Source organism: Solanum lycopersicum, chromosome 7, assembly GCF_036512215.1.
Source record: "Solanum lycopersicum chromosome 7, SLM_r2.1".
Lineage (NCBI taxonomy): Eukaryota > Viridiplantae > Streptophyta > Magnoliopsida > Solanales > Solanaceae > Solanum > Solanum lycopersicum.
The window spans coordinates 41998464-42010872 of NC_090806.1; positions in this window are offsets into that span (position 1 = coordinate 41998464).

The following is a 12409-nucleotide window of genomic DNA, read 5'->3' on the forward strand; positions in this document are numbered from 1 at the left end:
GTCCACTCGAAGGTCATCCCTAGGAACTTAAAATGCCCATACTAGGTTCAAAAAGATTTTTTAAGGATATTTGATGTCCTAATCTTCAACGATGATACCCGAACCTGAAATAAATCTTAGAGAACAATGATTCCCCTTGTGGATGATAAAATAAGTCATCGATACGGAAGAAGATACTTATTCATCACTTTTACCTTATTTAACTGTTTTTAATCAATACACATTCTCATAGTCCCATCCTTCTTTTTCATTAAAAACACAGGGTCACCTCTAGGTGATACACTAGTGTGAATTTACCCCATACTCAGTAGATCTTGCAATTGATCCTTCAACTCTTTGGAGCCATACGGTATGTAGGAATAGAAATTGTCTTAGTGACCAACTCCAAATCGATATCCCTATCGGGAGGAACACTTAGAAGATAAGAACGAAACACATAAGGAAATTCCTGAACCGCGGGAGTAGAGTCCATGGTATAATCCAGACTAAAAGCCAAGTAAGACAAATAACCTTTCTCAACCAATCTCTAAGCACGGATAAATTAGATAACCTATCTATGATTGAGCCACTAGCACCGTTACACTCAACCCTCGAAACACCATTCATTACTAAACTCACAGTCTTAGCATTACAATCAAGGAAAACATGAGAAGGAGAAAGAGAATTCATACCCAAGATAACATCAAAGTCTACAATCCTAAATGATTAAGTCTAACCAAGTTTAATACCCCGCCAATGAAACAAGACAGGATCGATACACTCATTGAACCATAAAGGTCTCACCCACTGTTGTGGATGCACGAATAAGTTTGGTCATCCTATCACATATCATACAAAATTCAGCAAAAAAATTGGTAAACACATAAAAAAATGTAGACCCTGGTTCAAACAATAGAAATGCAGATCGATGGCATATTGGGATGATACCCGTAATAACAGAGTAATAGGTCTCCACCTCGGGTCTCAAAGCATAAAAGTGGCCTCCTTATAAACCTCCAGCCTAGGTGCTACCTCAACCCCCACTCTGTTGAGGTGCATCACCACTACTAGAAACTCTACCGCCTCTACCTGACTAAACCCTTCCATGGCCTCTTCCATGTTGTATCGTTGGTCTATTCTAAAATGAAAAATTAGTTGAGGCCCTCCACAACCTCGTTAAAAGGTACACTGTCACATCAAATGATCAGGATATCTACAAGTAAAGCAAAATCTTTAACGAAGGAACTACTATGCGGACCCTAAAAACCCACTATAATTGACTCTCTACGTAGGTCGATGTTGTGAACCATACGAGCCTTGAATTGGCCAATAAGAACCTTGAAATATTTGACCACCCTCAGATGTCAACATAAATTCATGAATGGGTTCCCACTGATATATAAAAAACCATTCCCTCTACGTGATCCCCTACCTCAAGATGAGGCACCATGAAACTGAGCTAATGTACGGTCCCTCTTAGGGTCCCCAAACTCCTCTCTCTCCATCAATTCCACCTCTTTGGTTGAACTCTCAATGGACTAGAAGAAAGACCCCTCTCTAGATGATCTAACCACAACTGATCTGATAGAGAAAGTCAGCCCCTCACAAATGTACGTATGTTCTCTTTCTCATCTGGAATAATGGCGAAAGTATGCCTAGAGAACTGGCAAAAATGTGTCTCATACTCTATAATAGATAAGCCTTCCTACCTCAGATTCTCAAACCTCAAGAAACTCTCATACCTAACGCTCCAAGGGATAAATGAACATGAAATGGATAGAAAACTTCTCCCAAGTCGGTAGATAATATCCAACTAGAAAACCCCACAAATAGGTCCTCCATGACTCTCTTGCTGGCCTGCTAAGCTGGAATGTAGCATATCAAACCCCATGTGTGTAAGGCCTACAAAATGATTTAGGGTGTCTAGATCTTAACATGCCCTTCATAAGGTTCTAAGGTCCTAATGGTTTATAATATGTGTAACAACCCTAAAATGACTATGATAAGTAATTCTTAATGTATCTAGAATGCCTACGATTAGACCGAGTTAACACGGACTGATACGCGTAGAACCAGACCTCTAAACCTTTTCAACTATCAAGCCAACTAACTTGGTGAGTTAGTAGATCTAGGAAAGGTTGGGTCTAGCCAAGTAGGGCACCCGAATATGAAGATTTACCTGAATGAGTCTTAACCAAACTTAAAAAGGGGTAATCTTAAGTTTAAACGGTCTAGGGGTAATGGTCTTTTTCAGGCTAAGGTTAGTATTATAATTACCCTAAATATTTAATTAATTAATATGGTGGAGGGTCAATTTGGGTAGAAAGGGACAAAATTGGCCTTTTGAGTGAAATTTTTCTCCACCCGTGTTCGAACCTAGGTGGGAGCAATGATTTAATTTGATTTATTTTGTTTGGTGAATTAATTTAATTAATTAATATTTAATTACTGATTTGATTAAAGGAAAAATCAGATTTTGAATAACAACAACAACAATAATAATAATAATATAATAATAATAATAATAATAATAATATAATAATAATGATGATAATAATAATAATAATAATAATAATAATAATAATAATAATAATAATAAATAATGAGGAGTCCTAGTTTGACTAGGTCTACACCTAACTCTCCTAATCCTAATCAACTCATTCTCACGTTTTTCTGTAATCCTCTCTAACTTTCACGCTTATGCATTCTGTAAATTAAAAGAACAGAACAAAAATAACAAAGTTCATCAAGAATTTGAACGCTATAAATTCAAAAGAGAAGTTAGTCTAAAAACGTAAAGCAAAACAAAGTTCTTGACGGGATTGTTCTTGATGTTTCGGTGATCAGGCTTGGTTTCATGGGTAATTGGCAGCATTTAAACAAGTGTGGAACGACATTAAGGTATGGGGTTTCTTCTCTCTTGTCCCCCTTCCGAAGAGACCCCTAAGTTCAATTTAAATTCCAATTGAGAAACTATGGTTGTCCCCGTTGCATACCCTTTTCATTCGATCCTTTGAAAGATTCAAAGCATGTGTATGTATGTCTTCTGGTAGATATTTTTTGGTTTGGTTGTTATTATGCACTGAATGTGTATTTGGAAATTATGTAAGGAATGAAAGATGAATTTTTGAGATGTGTTTTACGTTAATTGTTTGAGCATGTGTGTGCTGTAAATTAACTATGTTGTTGCCTAAAATTTGTCTGTTATAATGTTGTGTTTTTGTACATGTAAATGTTAAAAGTGTGATGTTAATATAAATGTAATGTTTCTGGATTTATTTGTAATTCTTGCACGAATATAATCATAAAAACATTACACTTAAATATGCACCAAACGATCCATGAATAGCCTTAAGACTTAACGTATGAATGATGATAAAAAGAAGCTGAAAATAGTGAACAAATTTTTAGCATTTGGTATGTTGGATTCGGCCAAACAAAGTGGTAAAAATTGCAATAAAAAATGAATGTAAAATAAGTGAGATCAGTAAGGATTGAACCCAAGACATCATTACCTGAAAGCAACAAAAAAAATTAACAAAAGATTGAGAGGAAAATGTATTGGAAGAGACCAAATTTCGAGCTTGCTGGAAATTTGGAGTCTCGGCCAGGGATGGGAAAAATTAACTATGTTTTTAAATATTTTTTAAATGTGAGGTCATTGGGTATTGAAACCATGACCTCACCAAATGAAAATTACATAAGAGTTTCAAGAGAAAAATGAAAGAAAAAATAGATGTGGTGAGTGGGGATTGAACCCAAAACCTCTTGAATGGATGAGAGAGTTAGGAGAAAAATAAATGAGAAAATAAAATATGGAGAGGGGGGATTGATCTCACAACCTCTTGAATGGATGAGAAACATACGAGAAAATAAAGGAGAATATAAAATGTGGAAAGTGGGGATTGAACCCCAACCTCTTGAATGGATGAGAGAGATAGTAGAAAAATAAAGGAGAAAATGAATGCAGAGAGTAGGGATTGAACCCAAAACCTCTTGGATAGGTGAGAAAGTTAAGAGATAAGTAAAAATAAAAATAATGAGCTTGTGGGGGATTCAACCCACAACATCCTTGCCTTAAAATGAAAAAGGAGAGGAGAACAAGAAAGAAGTATTATGGGGTTGATTGGAATCGAACTAGGGTCTCCCAAATTTGGAAAAAAAAATTATCAAGTTTAAAATAAGATTAAGTGTTGTTCAAGGGTTTCAAAATAAGGTTCCCTTTCCCAATTCTGTATTGAAACATAAGTCATAGGCAAACAAATATTTAATGAATGCTACCTCGAAAGATCGAACTCAATATCTTGACATATATACAAGATGCGTAACACTTGTATCACATAATCTTGGGTAAACATGAATAACTTAGACACACTATGAATGAAGCCTCATGGCTTGTACGTGTGGACTCATAAGTCTAGCATACGTTTAAAAGTAAGTGAGCCTAAGATGTATGTGATAAAATGATGTAACCCTAGAAGGGTTAAGTAAGAGTATGAAACACACTAAATGGCCAAGTGCATTGACATATGATTAAATGAACATTCACGTGAAGGGGTGAGTAATTATGAAAACCAAATGTGTCAAAATTAATGAATTAAGTGACAATATGATAAGAGTCTAATGTGAAAGATGAGAGCAATCTCAAATGAGTTTAAGTAAATGTTAGAAAAACGTACTCACCTATAAGAGTGTAAAGTTAATGAAAAGACCAGCCTCTATGAAAACTCTAATGAATGTATTGAAGTTAATGCATACTTATAACTAATGATAAGGTGAGAAATCATCTAATGAGCTATGATGTCCTCATGCTAGAAGCCATCTTCCATGATGTATGAGTTGAGTGTAATGGAACTTTATACTGAGTACCGATAGGCTAGCTATGAGAGGTGATGCCTTCCTTCGGAAAGGACGGAGGTTGACGTAACTCTCATGAGATGAGACTGACCAGCATGCCGGTTATGGGTCTCCTTATATCTCCTAGTCTTTAAACCTATACTGCCAATATAGTGATCTAGCTGGGTTCCATTCCCTATATATGCTAGGATATCTTGGTTCACTTTGGCCAGTGATTACACCTCTTTTCGGTGTGAGGATTACACAATGGATTTCATGATGCTCATATGATCTATGTCGGTTAAGGTTAAAGTTCCCAACGAAAGAATGAGGCCAGCCTCAACAAACACACATAATGAAATGAACGTTACCAAAGGTGTTAGAATAGGATGATCAAGAGGTGAGCTAAACTTTTGTAATAACACTAGGTTATTCTTGGTCATTGCACAAAAAACCCGATGAGAGTCTTATAGTACATCCTAGGCATGACGTTTGGATGCACTAGTATATGAAAGAATGAAAATGAAGTACGTATGAATGAATGAAGCAGACTCTGTTTTGTTAAAGAAGGCTTGCTAGTTGAGGTCCCATATGTTGAGCCCTCATTTTTGGAAGTCCTAATGTCAACTCCATGATTCCAAGGTCTCATGGCATGTGTAATAATAATACGAACTATGTGATATGATATGTGTAATATGTTATGTTCTGTTTACAAAATGGTAAGTATGATGATGCATGTTATTCTCATGGCATGACTTTCCTAATCTGAAATTGGCAAGTCCACTAGGTTGATTTTCCATAAGTCATATAGATAGGAAAGAGCTCTTCTTAATGATGCATGTCCTTGGTGTATGTTTGCCTGTCCTTGGTGTATGTTTGCATATACAAGTGTGTACTAATCCCATACAACTCAACATTTTTAGGTACATGCACAGGTGGACGTTAGGGCTTACAGGTCGAGGCTGAAGCTATTCGGACGTGGAGCATTCATCTAGATTTGATAGCCTTTCATGCTTTCGAGGACACTTTCCCAAGAGTTTCGAAAGTTAGCCCTTAAGACGTTCATGTGTATCTTGATGGTTCCTAACATGTTTGGACGTGTTGCAAGTAATTATTTTTGGTGACACTTATGTTGAAGGTCCTTTACTTGTTAGTGTTAATATTTTCGTTGGAAACGCTCGAGTATGAATTCTCAACGGACACACAAAAGGGCCTCTAAGAAAGACCCAAAGGTTGTCGAGACACTGCCTTGGCAGTGTAAATTGATGAGCTCAAATGATGCCCCGTTGATGTAATGACACCCCGATGATGGGGAGGTGTTAATGGGAACTTATATTCGAGAAGGATTGGCCGCAAGACAGCATCAGACCCAAATGACGGAAGGCACATAACGGTCCATCGATTGACCAACGCACTCATTCGATCTATCAATGCAAGCCTTGTGTCACTGCCTGCACACTGTTTTATTAAAGGGGTAAACGGGAAATTCACCTCACGTCCTAACCCGACCCTACTTGGTTTGTTTTGTAATTTTTGGGTGTATTTAAGGGATAAAAAACATGATTAACCCATTCTCAATCCATTTCACTCAAAATAGACTTTCCCTCCAAAACCAATTCTCTCTAACAGACCTCCATTGAAGGTAAAGGTCAAGAACATATTTGTATTTCCATGTATTTTTAATCATCTTTTAGATGTTTTCTTCTAGATAAGTGTATGATGATCCTTCATCCCTAAGAAACCTTTCAGTTGGAGAGTTGATCTCAATGTTATCCTGGAGAAAATATGACAAATCTCTTCTTCTTCAATCTAGACATGGGTTCTTTCTAAACACTTTTTCAAAGGCTTAATAATGTTGAATTTATGATGATGTATTGGTCTTAATGTGATTTTTAATCCAATTGCATGATGAACCCATGTCCCTTCGCAAACCCGATTTGGCCTATGAATGGGCATTGTGATCATGGCTTGTTATTGATTGAATTGTGATTCTATTACTTTAAATTTATTATGGAAAATGTTATTTATGTGTATTTATGAGGAAGTATTCATGTGTATCAATGTATGGAGATTTGAATATGACTAGCTTAGATCTCTAGGTATTCACTGTAACATTGCATCTATAATGATTCAATGTTGAGTTCGACTAGGTGAAGATGATTATAGATATCATCTTAGGTTGATGTTATGAGTAAATTGTGGGTATAAAACCTTGATTATAAAATCAAAGGAATCTTTATAAGGATTAATCTAAATGTTTTAGCCTAAATGTTGATAATTCTATGAACATAATCTGATCTCAATTTAGGGTAGATAAAACATGATTAAGTCTTGATTATTATATATTTATTTACTTCACTAGATTTTTATTATTGTTATATTATGTGTATTGATCATGGTGATCAAAGAAAGAAATAATAGTAAGTGATCTATGTCTCTCTACCTTATAGTGTTGTATTGGTGATGTAGTGTACTTGTTGTATCATGATCTTGTAGCAACTTGTGCATGGTTTCCTTTATGATTAAAGTATACTCAGCTACTGTTTTATATTTTATTGTGGATGAAAAAGGTGTTTTGATCAATGGTGATCAAAGGGGTGATGAATTGGTAAGGATGACTTTTCCCTTCTACTTTTCTTATAGTATTGATAGTTGATGAAACCTAGTATGGCATTGTGTGGTATGGTCCACTTATTGTAGAGTTGTTTACTTTATTTTCATTATCAATGTGTTGACCATGGTCTTGAACGCAAATTGATGAATATAAGGATCTGTGGTTATGATGATCATCTTATGTGTAACTTGTGCCTATTCTTCTACTATAGTTGTGAATCTAGGTTATGTTACTATTGTTATGAGTATTAGAATGCTTATGTTAGGATTATGTGTAGGTTCTGCCATCAATGAATTATTAATGAATGATGACCCCTACCTATGTACCCCTGTGTGAATGCATGGATAGAAAAAATTAGGAGTCTTAAGTGTAATAGGAAGCTTGTCTTGTCTCCTATGCTATTGTGTGTTGTGTGGTCTATGCTTGAATGTGTTATGTTGTCTTAATAGGGTTAATGCATCAATGTGTTGTTTATAGACATTATATGATCATGTTGACCAATGTACACACTCACACATTATGCATGCTTACAATGTAGTAAAGGTTATAGTGTTTAATGAAAGGTCGATCTCCTATTCACTAAATGTCAATAACTATGCATGTAATGTAAATGTATGTGAACTATGATATTTATTCCAATAACTAGGATGACTTGACAGGTGTACTAGTACGGGCAATGGTATGGGACCTTGTCAATGCATTGCACATGTATACCTTGATAGGATAGTTCCTAGGTTTGGTTTCTACGAACATGATAATGAATATAAGGACATTCCATGATTATGTGTTATATGCTATGATGTTAAGTATATGATATTATGTAATGTGAATGTGTATAGAGTCTTAAAGTGTTGATATGAAGAATTTCTCATATAGTTACACCTATAGACTTATGCATTGATATCTGAACATGTATGACATTTATGTGTTATGTGAAAGGTTTGCTCACATACAACTACACACACACACATGTGTGATGATATAGTCAATAGAGGGGCCTTGAAAGGTGTGCTCATGTGTACTCTAAAACTGGATAGGTGCTTGAGTACGATATAAACATATAAGGAATCAATATCTTAAGCCTATGTTTTATGAAGTAAAGTAATAAATGCTTTTAATAAAAAGGGAACTTAGCTTAGAGATGAGTGAACTTGACAATGAGAGGTGTTGGATTCCCGTGAGGAAGATTCACCATTTGTTTCTCATAGAGTGTTGACTTCCCTTGGAGGAAGATTTACCATTGGGTTTCCATAAGGTTTGACTTCCCTTAGAGGAATATTCACCTATGGTTCCACATGAGGCGGTGGATTTCCTTTGAAGAAGGTTCACCCATGTTTTATTATGAGATCAGGCTCCAATGCCAATGAGCATGTAGAGGGTCATGTATATCTTTTAGTTCCACAAACTATGCTTGCCACATAGGATCTAGCAAGTAAATTCACTTAGTATGCTAGGATGTATGTTAATGTTCTACCATGTCTAGGTGACAACACCTTCCTTTGTGGTAAGAATCTACAACACCAAATTCATGTTTAGAACCCATGGTCTTAGTGTCGGTAAAATCTATAGTTTCCCTAAAGTAAAATGGACAATGGAAGCAAAGTAATGACCCTAACTAGGATAACCTAAGGGTAGATGCTTAGTGTAGGTGGGGGTATGGGGCTTCACCTACGCATTGGACAAGTGACAATTAAGGGAAGTCCAAGGAAGGTGTTCTAATGCATGGGTATATGTTAATGGTTCTCTTGCATGACATTGTGTTAATGTTTAGATTATGACATGATATACATGACATGAAGTTCTAATATGACTATGTGAATAAGGCCCAATATTAAAGTTTATGTTGGTTGCCTATATTATTGTGTTTAGTACATGAAGGATATGTTAAGTCTTGTGGTCTCATGATAGGTCTACAAAGTATGTGTGAGGTTATGGGGCTTTACATGTACATTGCACTAGTACATCAAGATTGGGATTATGAGTAAGGTTTCATAAGGTTCTATATGAAGAAAAATAAGTATATATGCATAGTGACAAGAGCTTACTGTAATGTTTTTATGTTCTTGGCCTAAGTGTGTCTATTAAGTATTATACTTCTATGATAGTATGTGTTGGCTTATGTAAGTTGTATGTATGGTTTTACTTGTGACCTTAAGGTGATGGATTGCACCAAGTATCACTAGAGGGTTACTTGGGAGGTTAATGAGTTAAAAGAAGAACTTCACTGTAAAAAGGAAACTAGGTCACTGTAACGTGAAAAGAGCTCACTGTAAAGTGACCTTAAATATGACTCAAATTCTCTATGCGATTTTATATTGATGGAGGAAACTATTGAGGTGTTCATGGATGATTTATCAGTGGTACGTGACTCTTTTGATCAGTGTTTGGATAATTTGGCCAAAGTACTGAAAAGGTATGAAGATTCTAACTTGGTGTTAAACTAGGAGAAGTGTCACTTTATGGTGAAAGAAGGAATAGTGTTGGGGCATCAGATCTCTGAAAAAGGTATTAAGGTTGATAGAGCTAAAGTAGAGTTAATAGAAATGCTTTACCCACCTATCTCCATTAAAGGTTTGAGAAGTTCTCTTAGGCATGGTAAATTTTTATGGGATATTAATTAAAGAATTAACCAGAATTTCACATATGTTGTGCAAACTTTATGAAAAGAAGAGTATGTTTGACTTTGATTATGATTTTCTCATAGCATTTGGAGAGTTGAAGAAGAATCTAGTATTTGCTCCCATTATTATTAAACCAGATAGGGGAGAAAAATTTGAGGTCATTTATGACGCAAGTGGAGTAAAGCTTCTTGTAAAATTAGGATAGGCATGAGAAGATACTTCATCCAATTTACTATGCAAGAAAAGCTATAAATGTAGCCCAGAAGAATTACAGCGTGAGGAAGAGTTCTCACCCAGAATCTACACACTATGCTAGAGATCCATCGGTTATTTCGATGGCACAAATATAAGTGGATGGAACGAGACCTTGAGACGTATAGTGAGGAGATTGTGAGGGAGTTCTATGCTTCCTATGTTGCCACTCTTAGAGCGCCAATTCATAGGTGGTCCAAGCCAACACACCAGGACCCCCTCACCTCCACCATGGCCTGAGGTTTCTCAATGGATATCTCTCATGCCACCATCAGCTGATTCCCCTACAATCCTGGTCCTGGTCACATTTAGGCAGTTAACATGGTTGACTTTGATTATAAGGTGGGATATCGTGCAGGTCCAAGTCTTCATATGTAATGTAGATTAGAGGGATTATTTACTATTGTGGATCTAGACGGGGAGCGAGTGGAATGCGTTTCTTCACCTTGTTAGGAATTCTGAAGCCACCCTAACTTTGGTGTCCAAGTAATTTTGGCTCTTGCTACGAAACAAAATGTCATCGACAAATGCTTACAACCTAGTTACATGGGATAGAGTAATCATGGTTTCTACATTGGTCATGGGGATTGAGATCGATTACTCCCGCATGCTACAGGTTGAGATACATGAGAGGGACTTAAATGCCTCCACTACTTACCCATTTCTGTGTATCATTTTTTAGCTATGAAAGGATGATGGAGTGCCTATCTGGCACTGTGACAAGCTTGGACATGCAACTGGACTCTATACATTGGACTAATCCAAGATGAGGTTAATGGAAGAACCACACAGAGGTCCTCGTGTCAATCTACCTTTGGGAAATTATTGGTAGATTCTATGTAACAGACGCATGGTAATGAGCATGCACCTACAACCCATACTATGATGCACCGGCTTCGTCCTCATAAGCCGGTATCTAGGCCCTAACTCATCTAGAGCCACTTCTCTTTTTGGAGTAGTGTTATACCACTACCCATGTCCAAAAACAAAAGAGCCAAATGTCCACTTTCTGCACCATATTAAGCCGTGGATGCGAAAGTTTATTGTTCAGTCTGTAAAGATAGTAGAAAAGAAGATGGAGGCAAAAATAGACCAAAAGTTCCAAGAAATTCATAAGCACTTGATGCCTTTGAGTTTAGAGTTCTAGAGAGGCTTATCCTACTACTCCTATGTACTCTTTCCGCATAGAGCTAGCTAGTCTCCAAGATGACCTAACATGTCTTCGTCTTGAGCTAGCTAGTCTCCCGGGAGATGTTGATTCCATTCTTGCCGAACCTGTTGTTAAGTCACAGGCTGCACTCTCTGTATTAGGTGATGATAAAATCTTAGGTGCTCTATTAAGTGTAGAAGACAGGGAGGATCATGCTTAAACCACTCATGCTAAATGTAACAGGCACTGATCTAGCTGCATCACTAAGTTCATGGAAGAGGAAAAGGTTAGCAAGAGGTGACACATGCTAGAGAAGACGACAAAGAAAGCTTCCATCATAGATGAGCGGTTGAGGAAACAGTGGCCCTGTGAGATGTTTGTTTGAGCATAGAGTTCTATGCCTGCTAATGAGGTTCTAACTATTGTGGCGGATGAATTGAGCACCACTGATGGTGCACTAAGACTGCCACATAGCACTACTAAGAGTGTTGTGACTAAAGTACTGGAAATACTAAAGGTGACCCCACAGGTACTGTAGAGAAGTTTGGGAAACTAGACACACCCACTTGTTGATGATTCTTTGGCGCTATGCGCCATAATTTTGCTTTACCCTAATCCATGACTTTTTAATGTTCTGGTGTATATTGAGGAAAATTACACCTATTTTGTTGGGGTGGGGTTAATGGATTGTGAGAAATAGGGTAACTGAGCAACTCAAGTAATAATTCTATCTTGGGGTTTTCTTGTCTGTGTTCTTTTCCCCCAAGAGACTACTATTTCTGTTGAACCGACATGTCTTAGGATTGCATATATAGAAGCATGAGAACGAATAAATGATGATTGGATAAGTTGATTTTAACTCAAGAAAATTATGGTCGTCGAAAAATTATTGAGATATGTGTTAAAATATGTTGATTAAAATAAGTTGAATGTTATTTCTCTCAGTATGACTTGACA